The sequence below is a fragment of the Rhinolophus ferrumequinum genome, chromosome 3, assembly GCF_004115265.2.
Source record: "Rhinolophus ferrumequinum isolate MPI-CBG mRhiFer1 chromosome 3, mRhiFer1_v1.p, whole genome shotgun sequence".
NCBI lineage: Eukaryota > Metazoa > Chordata > Mammalia > Chiroptera > Rhinolophidae > Rhinolophus > Rhinolophus ferrumequinum.
This window is the reverse complement of record NC_046286.1, coordinates 71,871,893-71,895,651: the sequence shown is the minus strand read 5'-3', so window position 1 is coordinate 71,895,651 and position 23,759 is coordinate 71,871,893. Positions and strand designations below refer to the sequence as shown.

At 36.8% G+C, this 23,759-nt stretch overlaps 1 protein-coding gene across 5 annotated transcripts in view; it reads right to left on the bottom strand.

Moving 5' to 3' along the window:
* Window positions 1–6,497, bottom strand: part of PKIB (cAMP-dependent protein kinase inhibitor beta) — a 98,396-nt gene extending 91,899 nt beyond the window's left edge. For 2 of the 5 annotated variants that reach the window (XM_033094652.1, XM_033094643.1), the window contains exon 1: window positions 5,781–6,293. The gene's annotated coding sequence lies outside the window, so the exon portion shown is untranslated. Of the gene's footprint in view, window positions 1–5,780 lie in introns of all 5 variants that reach the window. The other 3 variants (XM_033094680.1, XM_033094671.1, XM_033094661.1) reach the window with 3 other exon arrangements.
* Window positions 6,498–23,759: the final 17,262 nt, after the last annotated feature.

Here is a 23,759-nt window from a genome sequence, read left to right as displayed (position 1 = left end):
GAAACATTAACTAAAAATTAATTTGACCCTCTGTCTTGACTCCCACTACCCACCCCCATTTTTCTCCGATTTTCAGCTGTAATCCTAGGATGAGTCCTCAGTACTGGCTGACCCCATTTCCTTACTTTCAATTTCTTACCCCATACTACCTGGCTTCACCTCACAGTCATAAAGCCATTACTCTCACTTTCTACTTGTCAAATAAAAAGCCCTTTGAGCCTTTCTCCTACTGAGCCTTCTGATGACTATGACCTGTTGATCATGGTACACTTTTTAAACCTCTATATACCCTCGTTGCTATAGCAATGCCCTTTCCAGCTTTTCTTCTTGGGCTTCCAGAGAACTCACTTCACAGGCTTCCATTTTCTTATTCTACATGCTTGCCATAGGAGGTCTCATCATAATGTTTACCACCTGGATGCCAATGTCAACTAAATATATGTCTCCTGAGCTCTTTATTAAACAACCTCTTGGATACCTTCACCTCTGGTTCATCTTTTAGTCATCATCTACCCCCATAACCACTCTACTAGTTTTCTATGGCTGCCATAACAAATTGCCCACCAACCAAGTGCTTTAAAATAGCAGGAATTTATCTTACATAGGTGAGCAAGCCAGCAATCTAAAATCAAAGTGTCAGCAGAGTTGCCTCCATCTTAGGGTCTCGGAAGAAGAATCCATTTCATGCCTCTCTCTTAGTTTCTGGTGATAGCTGGTAAATCTTGGAATCCCTTGCAGCTGCCTAACTCCAATCTCTGCCACCACTGTCACAGGTTTGTCTTCCCTCTACCTGTCTCTGTCTTTGTGTGTCCTCTCTTCTTATAAAGACACCAGGCATATTGAGTTAAGGGCCCATTCTACTCCAGTATGACTTTATCTTAACCAATTATAACAGCAATGACCTTATTTGTAAATAAAATCATATTGTGAGGTTTCAGGAAGTACCTGAATTTTGAGGAGACATTATCCAACCCAGTAAACCCACCGAATCCACCCTTATTCTTATATTTCCATCTTAGTAAATCGTGTTAGATCTCAAACTGAAGCCAAACATCTGAGAAGCATTATTCATTCCCACCTCTCCCCAACTTCATATCCCAATTATTATCAAGCTTGATTGTTTTGGCTTCTGACATTTCTAGACTTTGAATACTCTTGTTCATCTCTAATTGTGCATCCCTAATCCCTGACTCACTCTTTAGCATCCCTTGCTTGCCCTACTACAACAGTCTGTCCAATACCCCTTCAATCCAACCTCCTTAGAGCTACTAGAGTACATACAAATAAATACATACAGCTCCTTCACATGTTAGAAAGATGTAGAGTGTGTTTATTTTTTTGTAACTTTTCACTACTGTGAAAAGTTCTGCTTCTTGACAGCAATGCACACAATTATAACAGACATACTTCTTCAAGGATGGGGGAACTGAGAGGCAGAGTGGTTTCTGCGGCAGCCCTGGCCTTTTGTAACATCTTCTTTTGGTTTGATAGATTCTTTACAAATCTTCAGAGTGTGACAAAAACCAGGACATCTATAATCTAGCTTTTTATCAGGTTTCAAAGCCTCTTTGAGAAAGGAAGACAAGAGGGGCTTATGTCAGTGTTTTGAGATTTAAAATTATACCTGGATCCATAGGCTCCATGATAGAAGTACTCATTCTCATCTTTTTTTTTAAAACAATCTTAGTAAACCAGTGTAATTGCATGAGATGTAAGCCATTCTTATTTACACACACACACACACATATACACACACACACACTAATTTTATGAATAGTGTTTTCTTCTGAGACATGTTAGCCCATCCATAAAGATTAGTTTAGAAGTAAATTATTTTATAGTCATTTAAATATAAGCATGTTTGAGAAGATGGCTTAACTCTTCCATTTTCTGTGGTTTTACTCCAGATATTATCATACTGGACCTCAGTTTCCTCCTTTACTTCATGCAAAAAACAAAAACCTACAGTTTACCATGCTGATTTCCATACTCCCAAATGGGGATTCTTTTTTCATCAGCATAGCAGATTTTCAGACTTAGCAGGAAGAAGAGACTGTGGAAAGGGAGAATACGAGAGGTAGAGGAAGGCATTTAGCTCCATGTATATTATCTGTAAATGCTTCATCTGCTGCCAACAAGTGTCCAAGTTGCATTGGCTCCAGACTACATAATCTTGAAGTGTCTCCATTCCCTTGGCCCTCTTTCCAGTCTGAGAAATCCTATTCTAACTGATCCAGATTCTAGGTGAGATTACCTCCTCCTGTTCAGGAATATATACAAATCCAAACTGTTTGATTCTTGTTTAGCTCTGAACTTCTTCTCCAACCAAGCACCTAGCTTTTGGACACCATCACATTTTAAGAATAAGAGTGACTGGAGGACACAAATCCACGACGATTTATAAAGTTCGTAGCACTCATCATACCTGGGCAGATGCATAAAGCTGCTATTTGCCTTTGAAGAAAAAATAATAATAAACAATTTTGTTTGTCTGGGTAAGTTCAAATTCTTAACCTGAAGTTCTTTTTATTAATGTCACTAACTGATAATGATTTATAAAAAGTATGTGGAGCATATTAATATGAAAATTTCTGACACCAACAGGATTCAGAAGAGCATGTACTAATTGTCGAACTTTTAAAACTGGAAGACAGGAGTCCTGGATTTATCACTAATATGTCATATTTGTACATGTAAATTACTCTTGAGCCTTAGATATCTACATCTAATAATAGAATATATTTAATTATTATTTAAAATAATTATGCTTCATCATTGTTAAGGAAGCTTATTTTAATCATAGGATTTATAGGAGGTTGTTTCATATTCAGAAAGGAATGATATTTCCTAAAATCTGTTGAAGGAATAGAAAACCATTGCATTTACTATCAAGCCATTCAGGTCTGAGTCTCATCAACATTTTAAAATACAATTTACAAATTACTTTCTTTCTCATTTGCAATGGACATTGAATGAACTTTAGTCTTGATAAAACCAAATTTACTCTCATTTACCATTAAAAGAAGACATTGGGGGAAGGGATGAATAGGCAGATCACAGAAGATTTTTAGGGCAGTGAAAATACTGTGTATGATATTTTAATGAGGGAGACCTACCATTATACATTTGTCCAAACCCATAGATTGTAAAACAACAAGAGTGAACCCTAAGGTAAACTATGCACTTTGGGTGATTAGCATATGTCAATGTAGGTTCATCCATTGTAACAAATGTACCACTGTGGTGAGTGATGTTGATAGAGGGGCAGCTATACACAAGGAGTGGGGGTAGGGTTATGTGGGAAATCTCTGTACCTTCCTCTCAAGTTTGCTGTGAATCTAAAACTGCTCCCCAAAAAATTATCTTTAAAAATATTTTATTTATGAGAAATATTACTTTTTTTTTTCCAAATTGCTGATTTGAGCTCTAAATTTGAAAGGAAGTAAAGTGTTTCCTCGTCTAACCTTCTCTTTACATATATATCAAATCATATGTGATCCAGTAGGAAACATTTATTTCTCCACAATTTTCTACATTTTGTAAATATGTAACTTCTGCATAAAAATCATCCTATAATGTTCTTAAAAAGTTACATAAGTTTACCATACAACCCAGCAATTCCACTGTTAATACTACCCAAGAGAAATGAAAACATATGTACTCACAAAGACTTGCACATAAATATTCTTAGCATCATGATTCACAGTGGCCTTAAATTAAAAACAACCCAAATTTCCATCCACTGGTGAACGGATAGACAAATGTGGTATATCCATAGAAGGGAAAACTATTCGATAATAAAGAGGAATGAAATACTGATACATACTACAACATGGATGAATCTCAAAAACATGTTAAGTGAAAGAACCCATAAACAAAAGGCAATGTATTGCATAATTCTGTCTACATGAAATGTCCAGAAAAGGCAAATTTATAGAGATTGAAAGTAGATTAGTGGTTGTCTTCACTGGGGTGAGAGTAGAGATTAACTGTAAATGGGCATAATGGATCTTACTGGGTGATGAAAATGTTCTAAAACTGAATTATGATCATGATTTTACAACTTCATAAACTTTATTTAAATTATTAGCAAAGTTATGTGGATTTCAGGTATACAATTTTGTGATAAAAAAATTTCTTTAAAAATCATTGAAAGGGGTAATTTCTAAAAAATCAAAATTTCTAGTTTAAATATTGACCAAAGAAGAGGAAAGAACTTTAACAAAAATGAAATTTGACACATTTTTAAATATCCTGCATTATGTATTCCATTAACCTTCGATATTTTGTTGAAGAAAGTTGTGGTAAAGATAAGACTAAAAGTCAAGTACCGAAAACTTCTTGCAAAAAAATTTTTTTCCGAAGTATATTTTGCTTCCAAGTTGAATGATTTGATTTTCCAAAACACTTTTTTATAATATGAACTCTCTTGAGATAGTGTTAGGAATATTGACCAGCAGATGACGTAGGATCAGAAAACAAAGAGGGTTTTCAAAACGCTTGATCCAGAACCTACCACATTACAGTACTTGCTGTGGCTTATGTCCATCAGATCTCATTTTAATAATCCGAATTCTGAGCTTTCTGAATATTAAATCCCAGAATAATTTGTAACGTGTAGCAGAGTCAATAAGAAAGACTCTTGTGAAGAGATAAAGTGAACAGATGGATTTTGAATCTAGATGCATACAAAAAGAAATGCAAGATTCAAAGTAATTCTAATGAAATACTTTTTCAGTACCCAAATCATTAACATGAATGTTTTAGGGGTTTTTTTGGTTTTGTTTTTGTTTGTTTTTGTTTTCCATAGGTGAATGTTTACGTGGTCATCAGCCTCAAGTCTCCACTTTCCAGTCCTACACAGACTCTGACTAGTAACACCACCTGCAGTTTTTTGGTTTATTTTTCAAATGTTTCCCGTGTGCCTCACTCAGGCCAAGCACTTTTCCAAAGGAACCGAGTTCAGCTGCGCTCCCTCGCATGAGCTCTAAGAAGAGGGGGCAGGCCAGCCTGTCAGCCTCACTCAGCAGGGACCTGCCAGCCCCAGCCTGAGCAGCTGGTTAAGGAAGATTCATCCCCGCTCCACCCCCAGAAGGCGCTTTCAGGAGCTTCCCTAAGGGGTTGCAGCAGTAGCAGTAGCAGCAGTCAGGACCCACGCCTCCCATTCCCTAAGCCCCTGCCACCACGTTACATTCGGGTCTCTCCCTGTCGCCAGCCGGGGTCCTAGGCTCCAGGAAAATCCAATAGTTGCCCTGGGGACCATCCATTCGAATCATCCCCATATTTTATCAAAGAATGGACAGAGGGATAGTGGCTAGGCGAGGTGACCTGGCTAAAGCCACGCAGCTCGACGCTAGCAGAGCCAGTGAGAACTCGGGTCTGTGTTGACTGGGTGGCCGCGAAGGGCTGCCTGGGGCTCTGAACGCGCAGCCCAAGGAAAACGACTGGCATTGTCTGTGTGAGAGGCGAAGGGCTGGGCAATTTACAACAGGAGGTCACCAATATCCACCTTCAGGACACAGTGGCCAAAAAGAAGGTGACCAGACCTCCCTGGCTATGCCTGTAGACCTGAGCGCCCCCTTTCACTAGTGTGCATGAGAATGATGTGGTCGCCTTAGCAAAAGGGGCATCCGCTTTGAATTCCCCCCGTGCTAGTGCAGACAGGGTGGGAAATGGGAAAGTTACAATTTCGCAGGCTCAGTCTCCCTTGACTCCCCAAGTCCTTTCCCTCCATCCTCGCGCCAGCGACACCCACTCCCACTACACCACCAGGTACGTACCAACCGCGTGCAGAGCTGACCGCGTGCCTGGGCCAGGTGTCCCCTTGCGTTCCGGCTCGCCCAGCCTCCCTGCGCCTGGGAGCTGCGCCGCGGGCTCTAGCTGGCGGCAGCCTCTACAACATAGGGAACTGCAGCCCTTTCTGAGCAGTTGGGTTGAGGTTTAGTCAGGCGGTAGCGGCGACTCCGGGGGCGGAGGGAGTGACCGCTGAGACCCGCCCCCCGAGCGCCGAGCGCGGCTCCCGCTGCCGCGTCCCGCTCTTTGTGCAGCCCCGGCCGCTGCGCAGCTCTCGCGGCAAGCGCGACGGTCGCTCTTCGCTGTTGGCGCCCGGCACAAGACTCTTTCCTGCGTGCGCGTTCAGACAACTAATCATCCGTGATCATCCCAGAACCCGCATCCTCCCCACCTGCCACTCTCAGTCCCGCTGGGTGACTGTTCAGCTTCTGTTAAGAATTTAAGTGACTGCGGGAATTTCTCTTCTCTTCCAGCTCCTGGACGCTACAACTTGTCAGTCCGACCCATGTGCGCGCGCCTGCAGGTTGTATACTCCAAGTGCGATAAAGTGGCCCTTTGGTCTAATCCTGGCTGTTTGGAAAAGGTAGGAATGTGCATAGTTGTCTCATCTGCACCCGGCATCTGGATCTTCACGTTTACTAACAGACTGTTTTAACTGATTGGGAAGGAACATGCACTGCTGACAACTTTGGGGCAAAGAAGAAAACAATGTATATCAAGTTTCACTTTCAGGTTCTCACTAAGGAAAATGAAGTCCTTACTGTTAAGTTCTCACTTGGCGTACTTTAAAAGCCATATTTAATGGATGATAATACTGCTGCGAAAATTAAGGCGCTCATCTCTGCTTCCTGAGAAGGTGGTTTGTGCTTCTGGAAGTCAAAGATCGTCTCTGGTTTCCTCAAAGTCATTATTAGTGTTCAAAGTCTTCTTAACACCAGTATGCTCACTGATACTGAGCTTTGGCTTTCCACTCAGGGATACTTAACCACTTCATTGACTCCTTCCAAATGATTTTTTACACAAAAGCTATGTGAGATAAGAAAATATAATCAGGCAAATATTTTATTTAGTATCTACTAATGATGCTTCTATCATGCTCTTTAAGTCATTAAATATTCCTAACCCCACAAGGTAGTAAGAATCATCTCTATTTTCATATAATAAAGTGAGGCTCAGAAAAGTTAGGTAATTTGTACAAGACTGACATAGCCAGGAAGACTCCAAATCGGTTTTTGAACTTAGGTCTTTCTGCCTTTAGGGTTGATGGACCTTACACCATGTTATTAAAAGCTTGTGATTTCTCTAAATGACAGCCAGTACATTTAGTTTTCCAAAAACATCGTTACTTGTATGGTTATACAGATATTATTAATAATTAAAGAAATTGAGACTTATTTGTATTTTTGGTGTAACTTCAAAACTTATTTGGCATTATCAAATGTATTTCTAAGGTGTCATAATTTTATTATATAATAATATGTAATATTATTATTTAAGGTAAATTATTCTAAGGCCTATTGATTTTAGAGAGCCTATGTAGTGGTGCTAAAATGTTTGGATTTATGAGTTACATTGCCATTGGATTTTTATGATTCTGCAATTGTATTCTTATGCTCACCAAATTTGTTTTGTAAAAACCTGTGTTTTTGGGTAAATTTGAAAAAAAATCATTAGCTCTCACTGATACATTTTTAAGTTACATATTTTAAATCATTAGAACCACTAGAATGTATGTTCTGTGAAGGCTTTACCTTCAGTACCTAGAATAGTACCTATACAAAACAGTTGTTTAATAAGCAGTTTTTAAATGAATAAATATAACCTAATTTCCTTCAATTAAAACAAAATAATGACTTAAGAAAATACTATTTATAGAATGCTTTCATCTATTTATAATGGATTGAAGATTTTTGATTGTCTCTCATTTCTACTAGGAAAGTAAGGGAGGTGATACAATCAGGTAAGCAACCTAAAGCTTTGCAGTAGCTGCGGTTGGGAATGGTAGAGAGAACCTGACCATAAGGCCAAAGAAGTACTTTTGAGTGCATTGGTGGTAGCGCTACTACCACACAATCATGTGAATTTGTGTAAAATATATGACTCTAAATGCAGAAAGTTTAACTAACCCAACTTTGGGGTTTTGCCAAGTGATTTGATAGAAAGACAAGGCGAAAGCTTGGCTGCCATTTTTAAGAGAGTGGTTGAAGGACAGGGCTATGAGGTTAATTTAAGATTATGTAGGAAAGTGGTGAAGACATAAAAAGGGAGAAAAAAGATGTGAAAGAACTGCACATCTCGATCAAAACGAGAGAGAGAGAAAAATTAGAAGTAGTGAAGGTGAATAGCTTTCTTGAAAGTTTTAGTAAGAATGATGGCAAGATTTACAGAAGAATTTTGGGTGGGACTGGCTAACAAAGAGCAAAGATCAAGGAATTGGATACTAAGGTACTGAAAAGGCTATTCACATGGATTGAAGCCACCGACAGTGGATGCCATGGGATAGAGAAGAAGTGAATCAGATACCAAAGACTTCCATGAATGTGGTGGAATGATGTGGAACTAAGTAGATGATGGTGCAGTTGGGACAGAATGTACATATCCATGGAAGAGCCTAAAAGGATCAAGTGCTGATATAAGAGGTAGTACACAGCTCAGAAGCAATACTGGGGAGCTACAAGGATGCCAATAATGCTTCCCTTGGTCCTAGGATGTGAGATGATGAGCATTCTACACTGAGGGAGACCTAGAGGAAACTATTCTAAGGAGAAAGTTGATTTTCACCTAAAGCAAGAAAAATGGAGAAAGCATAGGGTGAGTGGGTTATATAGGTAGTGGGATTTTTCAATATTGAACAAGGTTTCTGTAAGTTCAGAGTGGATAAATTTCAAAGGCAAGCCAGCTTCATGGGTGTGCAACCTGTGCAGTAACGTAGGACTCTACTTTTAAGAAGGCCCCATCCCTGTCTTAGTGTTGTGCTGTCCCTGCCTTGAAATTCTTAATAATATTAAAAAAGTGACCCCACAATTTCATCTTGCTTTGAGCCCCACAATTATTTAGCCAGTCCTTTTGGAGGAAGTGGAGAAAGAGGAGCTTGGTTGAAGCAGAAACAGTACAAATCCACTGGGGATTAAAGTATGGGAGGGATTAAATGCAGATTGTATTTTGAGGTGAGACCAAGAATGGTGGGAAAAGGGGTTTGATTGCGAGGCAAGGTTTCAAATGACATCTAGTTTTGCAATCTTCAGGGCGACGATAGCTGAGACTGGCAGGAGAGTCAGGCACCATCACCATGTTTCTGTAGGCTAGTATATTAGTTTTCCTAGGGTTGCGTAAAAATTTACCACAAACTTGGTGACTTGGACCAGTAGAATTTTATTTTCTCACAGTTCTGGAAGCCAGAAGTTCAAAATCAAGGTATTGGCAGGGCATTGCTCTCTCTGAAATCTCTAGCGGAGAGTTCTATTTTGCCTCTTTAGCTTTTGGTGCATATCAGTAATCACTGGTGTTCCTTGACTTGTAGTTGCATAACTCCAATCTCCACCTAAACACTTTCTCTGTGTTTCTTCTGTACTGTCTGTATTCTCCTCTTCTTATAAGGACGCCTACTAGATTTAGGGTCTGGATTAATCCAAGGTGATCTCATCTGGAGCTCCTGATGTTTATTACATCTTCAAAGACCCTTTTTCCAAGTAAGGTCATGTTCAGGGTTAAGACTTGGACATCTCTTTTTGGGGACGAGCATCGGTCCACTACCATGAGATTCGCTGAGGCCACAGGAATAACACGGCTGGATGACCCTGGGAGCTGGTAGCTTTTCAGATCTATTTGGCAAACCAAGATATCTATAATAATATGAAGCTTACTTATTTTTCTAAATCTTTCCAACTGTGAAACAGAATATATTAAATTTGGAAGATTAAAACTGTCTAGAGAGACTTTACATCCATTGGAGTGGCTGTCTGTCCTTGGGAACAGAAGGCCGTAGGTAGGAGAGACGTGTGCCTGAACTGTGCCAAGTCTGGTTACAGAGAACTGAGAAAATGGGGTCCTCCACTGCTCCTTTTCACCTAACCCCCAGGAAACATATGTGGTTCCCTGGTACTAAAGGAGAATCTACAGGATGACAGCATTCCATCCTTCCCTAAAATACGGGATTTGGAAGGGCTGGAAGAGTGACCTTTTGAATCTGTGACAGAAGCTGAGGTAGCTTCCCAAGCCATGACCTAAAGAGGACAATCTTAAAACCTCTTAGAGAGGGGAGAAAGAACTGCTGAGGATGATTCTAACTACGCTATCCCATTCTCTTCCTCCAGTTGATAGGCACTCTGAGAAATGATTGAGTAGCTGCCAGAGTCAAGTGAACTTTCCTTAAAAAGCGTCACACTCTGATCCTACCCCCCTCTTCTGCTCACAATAGAATGGGAGCCATAAATTCCATCCATCACTTTCTGGGTGATGACCGTGAAAGGATCCCAGATTGTGACAATGGGGCAGCAGCATAACTGGGCCGATGTTTACAACAGATTAGAGGAGCATCCATCTTTGGGTGGCCATTCAATAAATATTGAATAATAATATTTACATCAGTATGTAAATAAATTAATCCACACCTTTATATTCAACCATAATTACGTATACATATACACATAAAAAAACACCAACCATTCTCTCTCCTCTATTCAATATGATGACTTTAACACCTGGCAAAAACATCATAAGAATTCAAAGACATCTAAAACTTAACAAAGCTACCTTTGTGATTTATCAGTAGGTAGTAATTTATTAGCCCAAATAAACTTTATTTTTAACATATAGAATAGTTAAAAACGTTTCAATATATTTTTGTATGAATTGCTTCTATGTACAAATTCGTAAAATCAGAGATAAGAGCTTGAAGATTAGATGATCAACATAATTAAAAAATTAACTTGTAACTTCTAACTTGTAACTTCTAACTTCTTGATATCTCTCTTATATTAGAAAATGTACATTTATCAGAACTCCAGTAACATTTCCGTGATTATCTATTATAGTAGATATTATTTATTATGGTCCTGAATTACTCAATAACTGTAGATAAACATAACAAACGCTAAATTGTCTTATAAAATGAGTTGGGCCTTTTTCGTTTTGGGGCAAACTCTAATTTAACATAACTCACTCATCACTGATGGAACTTAGGGTGGGTGGAGTCTTCTAAAATGGAAGCTTCTGAGATGGCACTGGATGTGAAGGCCTTTTAAAAATTTCCTTGGGAACTGAGAATTTAAACTTAACCCAGTTGGGACACTATTTTTTTTAATTCTCCTTACACTGTACAAGAGTTAGAAAAGCTGTAAAAATTAAAATATCTTAATATTTGCAATATAATCGTTAGCATTAACATTTCTCTGGGTTTCCTGGATTAGATGCATCTTATTCATCATTCCCCTTATTAGTTACAGCCCTAGACAAAATTTTAAAATAAGTAAAGCCTGATCCTTTCTGCATCACTTTTGTCTTCTCAATCATTTGAGGTTCTCCTGTGAGCCATGAAGAGGTTTATAATCACATTGACTCTCTCAGTAGCTTCTTGTGCGATGCTCATTGGGGTTAGCAGTGGGGGAGTGCAGCAATTGACATTGCAGATGAGAACTTTAGGGAGATAATAATGTCTTGGAACAATTTCCAAATGTTAGAGTTTAAGTACCACTTTGACACCTAGGAGGGGACATCTTCCTTTACAAATCAGACCTTAGCATTACCAATTATTATGTGTGCATAAGATAATTCTTCCCAACCTTGTATTGATAAAGAAAGGAAGGGAGAGGTGTGGAAGGAAAGAAGGGGTGGGGGGTGGGTTGACTGAAGACTTACCACACAAAGCCCATGCTTTCCTGACTGATTCCAAACTATTTAACGAAGATTCCTTTTTCTAAGTAATAAGGAGGGCTTTAATACATACAGAATTCTAAGTTGACAGATTCTTTCCCCCAATACTTTAAAAAAAGTTGCTATACAAAATATTAATATGTTTTTTATTCTCTGTTTTAAAGATTTTTTTTCTTTACTGATGATTTTAAGTAATTTTATAATGATTTCTTTGGGTAGTTTTCTTCAGGTTTTATGCACTTGAGGTCTATTGCACTTTTTGGGTTGGAAACATTTCTGTTTCCAACACATTTTTCTGCCCACATCCCTTGAGGATTCCAGTTAACACATATGTTTAAGCTGCTTGTTCAGTGAGGCTCTGTTCAGTTTTTGGTCTTTTGCTTCTGCGTTTTGTTTTGAATAGTTCTATTGCTATGTCTTCAAGCTCACTGATTTATTTTACACTGTAGTGTTTAATCTACTTTGAATTCTATAAAGTGTCAGTTTCATCTCAGATATTGTATTTTTCATCTCTAGAAGTTTGATCTGGATCTTTTATGTATCTTTCATGTCTCTCTAATCAATGTGCTCAATCTTTCCTCTACTTTCATAAGCATATGTGACAGAGCTACAATAATTTTTATAATATCATCACCTACTAATTCTATTGTTTGTGTCAATTTTGGACTTCTTTGATTGTTTTTTCTCTTCACTGTAGGTCATATTTTCCTGGTTCTTTACATGCCTGGTAATTTTTAATTGGATGCCAGACATTGTGATTTTGCTTTGTTGGGTGGCTGATGGATATTTTTGTGTTCCTATTAGTATTCTTGAACTTTTTTCTTGGTCATAATTAAGTGACTTGGAAAATATGTCCTTTTGAGACTTTCCATGAAGTTTTATGAGGCAGGAATAGAAAAAAGTCATTAGTCCAGGGCTTATTTTGCTCCACTCCTGAAGTAATAACTTTTTGAGTACTCTAATATATATTGAATTATGTCTAAAATTCCATGTATAGGAACATGAATGACTCTCAGATCTGTATGAGCTTTGGTGACTGGCCGTGGTGTTTCTTCAGGTGGTTCTTGTTTCCTTACATGAATAGACTGATTTTTATCCAACTGAAGACTTGAGAGGATCTTCAGGAGATTTCAGGAGCTCTTTCTCTGTGAAGTTGTCTCTGCACAGGAACTGTGCCTGCAACCTTTAGGTGCTGTGCCTCCCCAGAGGACCAGTTTGATCTCTTCAGCTCTGAGAGGTGGCCAGACTTAGCCTGGGTTCCCCCTCCCTGCCCTATTACCTGGAAACTCTCTTCATAGTGCTTCCCTCATTTGTTTCCTCTTTCTCAGGGACCATTATCCTGTGTTGCTTAATGATCAATATCTGAAAGACATTGTTCCCTACATTTTGTCTACTTTTATAGTTGTTTCATTCAGGCAGGAGGATAATACTGGTTCCTGTTCCCCATCTCAACCAGAAGTACAAGTCCATTTAGTAATTTGTTTTTGCTTTTTACTTTTTGTTTTGTTTTTCATGTAAATCCTTTTCCATAAAACACTTAGTAATAGTTCACTGCATACAGGGGACTTTTTATAAATATTTTGAATTGAATGGAATGAATCTTAAGGAAAAAGGGGAAATTCTGTTTAGTTATATTTTGCTCAGAGAAAAACTTATCTGGAGAATTTACTGAAGGACAAAATTTCTGAGACAACCAGTTCTGTTCTCATCTCTGATCTTAACAACTTCTGTGGCTTTAACCTATATAGCTATGTTTTCATATAAAATAGTAATCGGTGTTAACATTCTTCTCTAAAATTAAGAAAGGTTTTTTTTACATTTGATTCAAACAAGGACAGTCTTAACAAGGATTAAATTGAAGTTCTATCTATATTGCCTTATCTGTTTATAAATTATTCATTATCAGTAAAAGAGCTAATTCAAGTCATGCTCTGGAAATCATGATAAAGTAAAGGCACCATTAATGGCAACATTGAGGCTACAGCTCAAGGAGGGGGACAAATAAAAATTATTTTTCAGTTCAGTGGTGATAATCTAAGCTTTTACAATAAATTAATAAATGTCACTCTTTTCCCCACAAAGCGTTTCTGTGATAGTTCTATATAAAGTTTATGCAAATTTCTGTTGTATTTTAAAAGAAAAAGCATATAAACTTGCTGCATCAAACTCTTCCCACCCAGTCTTCTGGTTCATATCAAGGTATCCGGGGCATCCGAAATAAAGAAAATTAAATAGCACAAATACATGAAAGAATTTTGTCTTTACCCCAAAGCCCATGAGCACAGATCTATAGACACAATTGGCCTGATGTGTTAGAATATTTAATTTCATTCCAGTATACAGATTCTCTCAGTAAAGGGACAATTTATGACTGAAAATATTAGGTTGGCACCACACACTTTTACCATCAATATTTTAGCCTGTGAAAGTTCATGAGAGAAAGTGACCTCCAAACATTATTAGACTTCAAATAAATAATATTAACCTTATCTGGCCCTAAATATAAAAGTTATTTTGTACATTATTGTTATGTGAGATCCCCAGACTAGTAGAATTCGTACCATCAAGGAGATTTTTAGAAATGTAGGACCTCAGGCCCCACCCCTACTGAGTCACAATGTGCATTTAACAAGGTCCTCCAAATTATCCACATATAAGTTACAGTTTAAAAATCACTACTATACATCACCTTGCATCCTTAACTCAATGAATAAACTCGATGTTTTACTCTAAACTGTTCTTCTCTTACTCTAAGAAAGACCACACCACACCTCTCGTTATTGCACAATAATCCTAGTGTTGAAGTGAATTTGATTTCTGTGACGACAAATGCGACTTTTTTCCTAGAGCTCATGATCCTGAAGTATCAAACTGTATATGACCATATAGTATTAAAAATGAAACTCCTTCATGATTCTGTCAATGATTAGAATTTTCCAGAATTTACCTGAGCCCCTTATTTAAAATAAAACCAATTTTCACTGTTCTGATGGAAAAGTTAGATATAGTTGTTTAAAACCCTGGTCGTAGTAATAGGAATGCTAGGCGTTTTTTAGTCCTCCTGTTTTATACCACTTCCTGTTGCCTTTAAAGGGAAGTAATTTTCAATTAAAAAAAAAGTTGCAGAACTCAGTATGTATCCTCTATGTAGCTGATAGCCTGCCATCTTCCAAAAGGAATTTATTATTATTACAAATAACCACTGTATTATCAAACATTAGGATGCGTGCATCATTGGGAATCTCTGGGGTTAAATGTTTTAATGTTAAACCTCAATAGCTGAAGGGAAAAGTAGATACCTGCAAAAATCAGTAATTAGTTAAATTAGATTCTTCAAATGGTTAGCAAGTTCATCTTCAATTTTGTTAAGTGCTTTGTTTTTCTCCTTTGTAGTTCCAGGGATCTTACAGTACTATATTTTCAACATCAAAAGAACAACTTTGTAAGTATAATTAAAACATATAACAAAAAACACACACACAAAAAAAACACAAATAACCACTGTATAAAATAAGACTATTAAATTAGATTTTTAAAATAAATGTATAAAAGGAATGAAATAAATATATCAACCACCTGACCTATGTTTACTGAGTTTATACATTAAATTTGGTTATTTACTTCCTGGCAATTAAGGCAAGAAAGGGAAACAAAACTGACTATGTAGAAAGTTAGCATTTGCAATCCCATGAATAGAATCCACTTAAGGATATTAATAACCACATACTTAATTTTTTTAAGGCCTTCTATACATGATCAATTGTTTGAATCAGACTTGTATCTGAAGGGTTATATTTCTACAGTAAATGAAAGATCCTTAAATTTGGTTTGGTGTCATGCTAACTGTTTAATAAAATCTAATATACAAGAAAAATCCAAATCCCATTGGCTAAATCCCGAGTAAATGGAACTGATAAGACAAAAATATGATTTATTTTTTTTTTAAATAAGAAATTAAAAAACCTTTGACTTCTTAATGTTTGATTAAGTTTTAGCTACCTGGTTAAAACCCTCTGGTGAGGTATCCATGAAGCATCTGGTATTATGGACATAAAATCCTTTTGCCCAGTACAAACATTCACTCCTTCCCCAGATGAAGACACTTTGAGAGTCAATAGTTTTCATGTACACTTGCATTGGCTTATTTTGTGCCAATGTTGATATTAAGACCAAAAACAATACTGAGTTTTTCACTTGGATTTCAACTACCATCTTGGCAACTGACTTTGAGTAAGTTCAAATCTATGGGAAGTTATTTTACAAAGGAGGGTGAATGGACAGTTTTCATTTCTACTAAAGGAAGCAGTGGAAATCAATGCCAATAATAATAATCGTAATAAAAAGTAATAATTTCCAGCAGCCCTTCAGTTATTCAGAGGAAAAGCATGTAGTCATGTAGGCAAACGTGTGTGTACGTGTTGGGGATGAGGGTGTGGTGTGTGTGTTAGGAAACAGGAATCAGCTGAAAGAGAAACCTTCCTAAGTATGGAATTATTTAACACAGAGAAACTGGAGCACAGCTGGGGAGTAGTGTCCCATCGGTAGATACTCTCCACGCTTTTATCTGCTTCGATCTGTTTTCTCCCCTAATCCTTGCCAATAGAAGTCAGTTATCACCTGTGCGCAGAAGACAGCCCTGTGGACAGAACACTGAGCGTGCATCGTCTCCCCGCTATCACCTTAATCTCCAGTCTCTCCCTGGCTGTGTTCCGACTCTCCATTTCTCCTTGTCCCAGCTAAACGAAGAAAACTGTCTGACTGTTCTGCTCTTACCTAAAATCTGAAAAGCTCACGGTGTCAATTAAATAATCATATATATATATATAATAATCATATATATATATGATATATATATATATATATATCATATATATATGATATATATATATGATATATATATATATGATATATATATCATATATATATATATAGTAAGGAGGGCACAATTCACCGTGGTTAATGCAGGGATTGAACCTGCAACCTTGGTGTTATCAGCACCACGTTCTAACCAACTGAGCTAACCTGACACCCCAAAAACAATCATATCTTTTGTGTCTATATTCACCAGATTAACTGAAGGGCTAAATAATCTACACTTTGTTTTGTGGAACACTAATAAAAGGCTATCATTTTACTGTTTGCCTAAGTTTATAAACTTCCACCGGAGGGGAAAAAAAAGTAATTCTTCTCTAACTTACTGAGTGTGATTAAGCAAGTGCTTTTCTTTCATTACCTCATGTTTTACCTCCTTAAAACATTCTGTGAGGTATGCAGTATCATTGTTTTTAACAAATGAGTAAACTGAGGCATAGGCAGGTTAAATAACTTACCTAAGATCTTACAACCTGTAAGTGCTGGAATCAGGTTTCAAAACTCACAGATATGTCTAAGCACTAAACCTGTGATCTTCACCTCCACACTACATAACTTCCATAAATAAACCTCACAAAGTTTCATTGTGAATCATATTCTATGCACATTAGTTATTCATGAAGCTCTTCTTCCTAAATAAGTTTCCACTTTAAGATGATATATTTGCTAGCAGCAGGCTCTGAGCTCAGAAAAATAAACCAGATATCACTCGTCCTTACCAATAATTTAGCATTTTAGTATACTTCCATTATTTCCCCCTAAGTGTACGTCTAAATGTCCCCCCTTTTTTCTGATCCTGATTTTTACTCATTTCTTTTGATTTCCACTGATGTCAAAACATAATGATTAAGCAACAAAAGATAAAATATTTCAGAATAGCCAAAGCCTGAAAATTCTGACCTTTTTCAGAGAATATGATCTAGGGAATATTTGAGGATCACTTATCTGGACTTGAAAAAAAAATTGGCTTCTCATTACTAACTAATTTAACTCTTTGTTGATAAAAACATTAGCAATTTTACTGTCTTCTTCCACTACTGCCTCATATTGTGTACAACTGTCTTTTTTCCTATGATTAAATATCAATAACTTATTTATGTTATCTTCTTTATAGACTACGAGCTGGCCTAGAATGACAACCTTGTCTTGCACATCTGCACATTCTCTCCCAGCCCCTAGTGGAAGGTCACGTCAAAATAGAGGCACATTGAGCTTTTAATGAATAATGTGCTTTTAAGAAATTTATTTTTACATTACACAAATAATTCATGAATACATTCTATTTTTTACAAAATTAAAATGTGGAGATGAAATCGAGCCACCTTTGAAAGCCACCTTCAATTTTCAGTCCTGCCATCCCCAGAGGTAACTATCTCTATTACAAATTTAACATATTTATTTCCCACCTTTTATTAATGCTTTTATATAAACATCATATGGAACGAGAATTACTATATAGTTTTTTACATGTGTATGTGTTTGCATAATGTAGATACTCTGTAACTTTCATTTTTTGTTGTACAATGTCTTAGAATTCTGTTGCTATTACATAGGTACAGCCCATTCTTTTTAACTGTTGCATAGTATTTCATAGAATAAAAATATTAAGATTCATTTAACCCCTCCCCATATAGAAACATTAGGTTCTTGCCAGGGTTTTATTATTATATACACTGCTGAAATAAACATTTGTTTTTTATGAATCCTTATAGACAGGTGTTATTCTAGAGTAGATGACTGAGAAGTAGAATTTCTCGGTTATGGCATAAGTCTTACTCTAAGAGACATTTCTGTGCTAGGAAGTTATATTAGGGTCATAAAGACTCAGGCACTAAAGTAAGAGCCTCCTCAATCCTGGAGTCAAGAGTTATAAAGTCTATCAATTTGGCATCAGTTGTATTTTTCCAATGGAAGAACATATTTTCGTGGAAATCAAAAGAAATGGACACTAACTAAATCCGTTCTGCTGCTGATTAGAAATTATGTAGTCTCTCCAGACTTCCATTTCCTCATTCTATAGTATTAGGGGACAGGACTAGATGATTTATTTCTCACAAATGTTTTAGATCTACATGGCATATTTCTGTTCTTCATTTTTTCATTCATTCAACAAGCATAGACTCAGCATTAGAACGTATAATGTTTCCGTAAGGACTTAAGAAATAATACCAGGAAACAAAGCAATGTAAAAACAGACATCATTTAAACAAATGTATCTAGGCAACAAAATGTGTGCTTTCCAAAAAGAAGAGAGTACAAGAGATAAACAGTTATCATTTATTTAGCTTGCTTTGTTTGTCTGAATCAAGCAGCTGCTTGGTACAGCTTTATGTGCAAACAGTGAAATCTGGAGTGAAGTTATTGCCCTCTCCCACCACCCCACTCAGGTGGAGGCACAGGGAGATTTGTTCTATCAGGTGCTCACATGTTCCTGTGCCCCAAAGCCATAATTGTCCAGAAGAGTTTTGGCCAGCACTGAGACCTGGAGTTCTGGGAGCTATTTCTTATGTTCTCCAGATTCTCCGCTCCCCAAATTCTTGTTCAAGGTCCATCTGCTGGATTTTCCTCCTAAATATAAGTCCTTTCATCTGCTACATCATCAACTGTACATAGTACACACACACACACACACACACACACACACACACACACACAGAATATAGAAGGGGTCAAGAAGGAAGAAGTGCCCAAGAACGACTTCCTCAATAAGAGACTTGTGTATGTAATACTTATTGAAGACTGAAAAGAAAAATGTAAGTAAGCATTTTTATCCAGATTTTAAAGATTTTTCTCCCTTAGCACTGAGTCTAAACATCCCTTCATTTATTTTAGCTTTTTTTTTGAAGTTAAAGTATCTTCAAAAGCAAAAGGACTATGGGAAGACATAAAAAGATGAAACAAAATACAGATAACGTAAGGTAATTCGTAACATTATCAGTCTGCTGAGAAGACCGACAGAAATAAACTATATGAAGTATAGTTATGTTAAAACGAGGGAAACATATGATAGTATCAAGTCCGGATTTAACAATTACAACACAAATAATGAAAAACCTAACCAGGACAGAGACATAGGAAGTTTCTCTTTGGCAATGCCATTCTTGCTTCAATAAATCAGTTTACTTTCAATTTAGACAGTGTCTACCCACACAGAGTAGAAAATTGAAACACTCTCTGAGTAGGTGATTTCAAAGCATGATTTCACTAAGGCTTTGTCAATTATATAAATTTGGTTAAGCTTAATTCAGTTCAGAGAACATTTATTATGCACCAGGTGACAAAATGTGATCTCCACCAAAAAAGAGTTTACCTTTCATTGGAAATATTTCAAAGTCCTCAAATCTCAAAAACAAATTACTTTCAGAGTGTGTCAGCGAGAGACCAAAAAAAAAAGAGAGACAGAAAAACAGGTAAAATATATATTTTGCAAGGACTCAGCATAATTAACATAATAAGAAAGTAATAGTTTTAAAAACATTAGAAATTACTATTCTGGATAATTAAAGGGAAAACATTCTTGCCCAATTTTAACATTTTGTAACAAATTTCTTGGGGGAAGCAGGATAGTAGCATGGAGAGAATATTGGACCGGAAGATGCTAGGTTTTAGCTATTGTTCTTCTATTAACTTGCAGCATATACTGACACAATTTAGTTTCACTTCTATACACCTAACTTTCTTCAGCTATGAGAGAAGGAGCGAATTAAATAACCTATGGCTCCTTTGAGCTTTAACCCACAACTGAGTGAGCTATTAGGCTTTCAGTTGTTTGTGTAGAAAAGTAGCAGATAAAGGTAGCCCACATACGAGTCAGTTCAACAAAAGCCAAGTTGAAGGGTGTTCAATTATTCAGTAGACTATATGCTGCTCTTTGTATATCTTACCTCACTGTATTAGTTAAAAACTCCTGCACTGGTCATAATACTTTGTGAGTAAGGTATTTCATGAATTTAATACTTTGGGACAATAGAAAGTTCATGAGACAGCTCATACTTAGTCTCAACTTCCCATTTTAAAATCCTTTATTAATAAACTGAGGCTACTTTTCTCACCATGAATAAATAATATGATAAATATAATTTAACATCTCTTTGGTTCTATCCACTGTTAAAACTATATTTAAATATCCATGATGTAAAAGTTAGTAATACCTGAGAAGATATTTTTACTTAATATTTTTGAATCTTTCTTCTAAATGTGCAATGTGGAAAAAAATCCACTAGATTTTTAATCAATGTATCACAGGCCTCTAGCTTGCTGCTATGCTATTTATTTATTGAATTAATTTATGTAATAATAAAACACCTGGCAAGACTTCTATTCATGGTTGATTTATTCTAGGACTTATTATAATTTTTAAATGACATTTCACTTCCGTATTGACATATTTAACTTCTGATTTGTAGATGTAAATTTTAATTTAATTTGTATATTTGATGTTCCCTTGAGATAAGAAAAAACGTATAATTATTTGGGGAAATATACAGCATTAAGGTAGGGATACTGTCCTAAAATCTTATACATGTAACCATTCTTATATTCTTCTCATTCTTAATGTATTTCTTTCTGATTGGAAAGTAAATGTTTTCATTAGATCTTTTTGTAAATTTACTGTCAACCTATAAGTTAAATAGCCATTTGCCTCCCTCACAACATTTAATGATATATAATATTTAATAGGTGAGATTCAGTCCATTGAGCCTTAGTTCTGTATGTATATACTTTGTATGCTTAGTGGTTCCACACACACAAGACTTCCAAAGAATTCCACTTAAATCATTCATCTCAATCTCTTTTAAGTTCAGTGCTAGGCCCAGCATTGTGTATTCAAATGTTGTATATTCATGAGCCAAAAGCTCATCTCAGCTGGACAAGTAGTATAGGTAGTTCAAAGCATAAATGTGGTCTAATGTCTGAGAGGGGCAGGAGTGGTGATAGCAGGGCTTCTTAGATCTATTCCAGCAGGACTTCCATCTCTTCTCTCATTTCGCAAACTTTCAAGGGATCCTCTAAGAAAAGACATTCCATAGGCTATGGAAAAGCTAAGGAAGGTTGAAACTTAGCTGGTACCCACCCCATCCAGTGTTAGATCCAATGCATTCATATAATTCAAAAGAGAGGGCTGGATACCATACCACCAGAAAAGTAACGGGTAAAACCTTCCCTCATTCCTCTAAGACTTCCCAAGATAGAATCTTCCGTCCTGCAAAGACACTAAATACTAATCCTCCAGCTCTCCATCTAAGTGAAACATTTAAGTCTCACATCCAAGTGAAAATCTGATAAGCCTAACAGTTGGCCTTTCTGTTCTATTCTCATTGGTCTCAGAGGATCTTAAGAAACTGTTTATCTCTCAAATCAAGAAAAGTAATTTAAGTCTATGAAAATAAACTAATCCAGAATGGATTATTATTATTAATGCCAGCATCATTATGATTAATGGTGTCCATTATAGTTGGTATTTGTCCTTAGAACAAAACTAGACGCACTAGGATTATAACTGCAGAATATATACGTGTGTGAGTATGTATTTATTTTCTTAACTATATGGTAGGAAGGGGTGCTGTGTTAAGGTAGCATCCCAGGGTAGTAACAGCAAATATTTAAAGGAATAACCTTGTAGGCAAAGAAAAATGTTAGACAGGTACTTCAGAAAATAATTTCTGAATACTATTCTGCCAGATGAATTAAGAGTCTCATCTTTACTATGTGTCATATTGGTTTATTACCCATATCACCATTAGAATGAAAATTCTCAAGTCTAGAAATAATTGAATATTACTATGAAGTATGGGTTAGTCCTTCCATAGAAGTGCTTTGGCATGCCAATCTTATCACTTGCTGTCTGCATAACATAGAAGATACTATGACTATTTCTGTTTCAAGGTTGTTAATATGTTGAGATTATTCTGCTAAGAAAAAGTCGAGAGCCATATGATTTCACTGATGTGTGGTACATAAAACTGAAAACAACAAAGCAGCAAGACAAACAAATGAAGAACCAAAACCTCATAGACACAGACAGTAGTTCAGTGGTTACCAGAGGGTAAGGGGGGCAGGGGATGGTAGACGAGGGTAAAAGGGGTTGAATATATGGTGACAGAAGGAGAACTGACTCTGGGTGTTGAACACACAATGTGGTAGATAGATGATATATTACAAAATTGTACACCTGAAACCTATATAACTTTACTAAAAATTGTAACCCCAATAAACTTTAATTTTAAAAAAGAAAATATATTTTCAAATAAAATTATTAATTACTCTATTAATTTGTTCAAAATAATCTTCACCAAAGCATAGTTTGATTTCTACAGTGTATTATGAATGCAATCAATGAAACAGTAACCCAGGTATTCAATCTATTTGAGAGAAATAGCAAAAAGGAAAAAAATAAATAAAACATTCATGATGGAAACGTTTTTCTATCTTGCTTGCTAAAACTATTCTATGTCTTACATCTCTTCACATTAGTATTAATGTGATTGGTATTAATCAATACTTAGTAGATGTTTATGAAGTCAGGAAAACAAAACAGAACTTGCATAGCCAAAGACAACAAAATGCAACAATAACGTGTCCATATCTTTCATTTAAGAACTATTTCCTTCATGGCCACTATGTGTTAAGTACTGTTTTAAGTCTTGGGATACATAAGAGAACAAAACAAAAATCCCTGACCTTGTGGAGCCTATATTCCAATCTCTACTTAAAAATGTTTATAGAAGAGATCCAAGATGACAGAGTAGATAAACACTGTGCCTGCTTCCTCCCATAAACACATTAAAACTAAAACTGAATTATAGAACAGTCAACCTGGAAAACCATCTGAAGTCTGGCTGAACACAGGTTTTATAACTAACCATATGAAGAAGCTATGTCAAGACTGGTAGCAGGGGTGGAGATGAGAAACAAGCTGGCCCCAAACCTCTGGTTGAGATATCGACCATGGAGGTTTCCGCTGGAGGTGCGAGAGACCCCAACCCCACACCGGCCTCTCCAGCCCAGAGTACTGGTGCTGGAAAAAGGAGTCCCCACAACATCTGTGAAAAACAGTGGAGATTCCGACAATCCGGGTGGGACGGAAGGCTGTGGGAAACCCAGACGTCCTCTTAAATGGCTCGTGCACATTCTCTCTCTCGCAGGCACTTACCTTGGGCTCCAGCGGAGGGAAAGTAACTCAGGGGACGTCAGAGGCACTGGGGGTAGACTGAGGTGTGTGG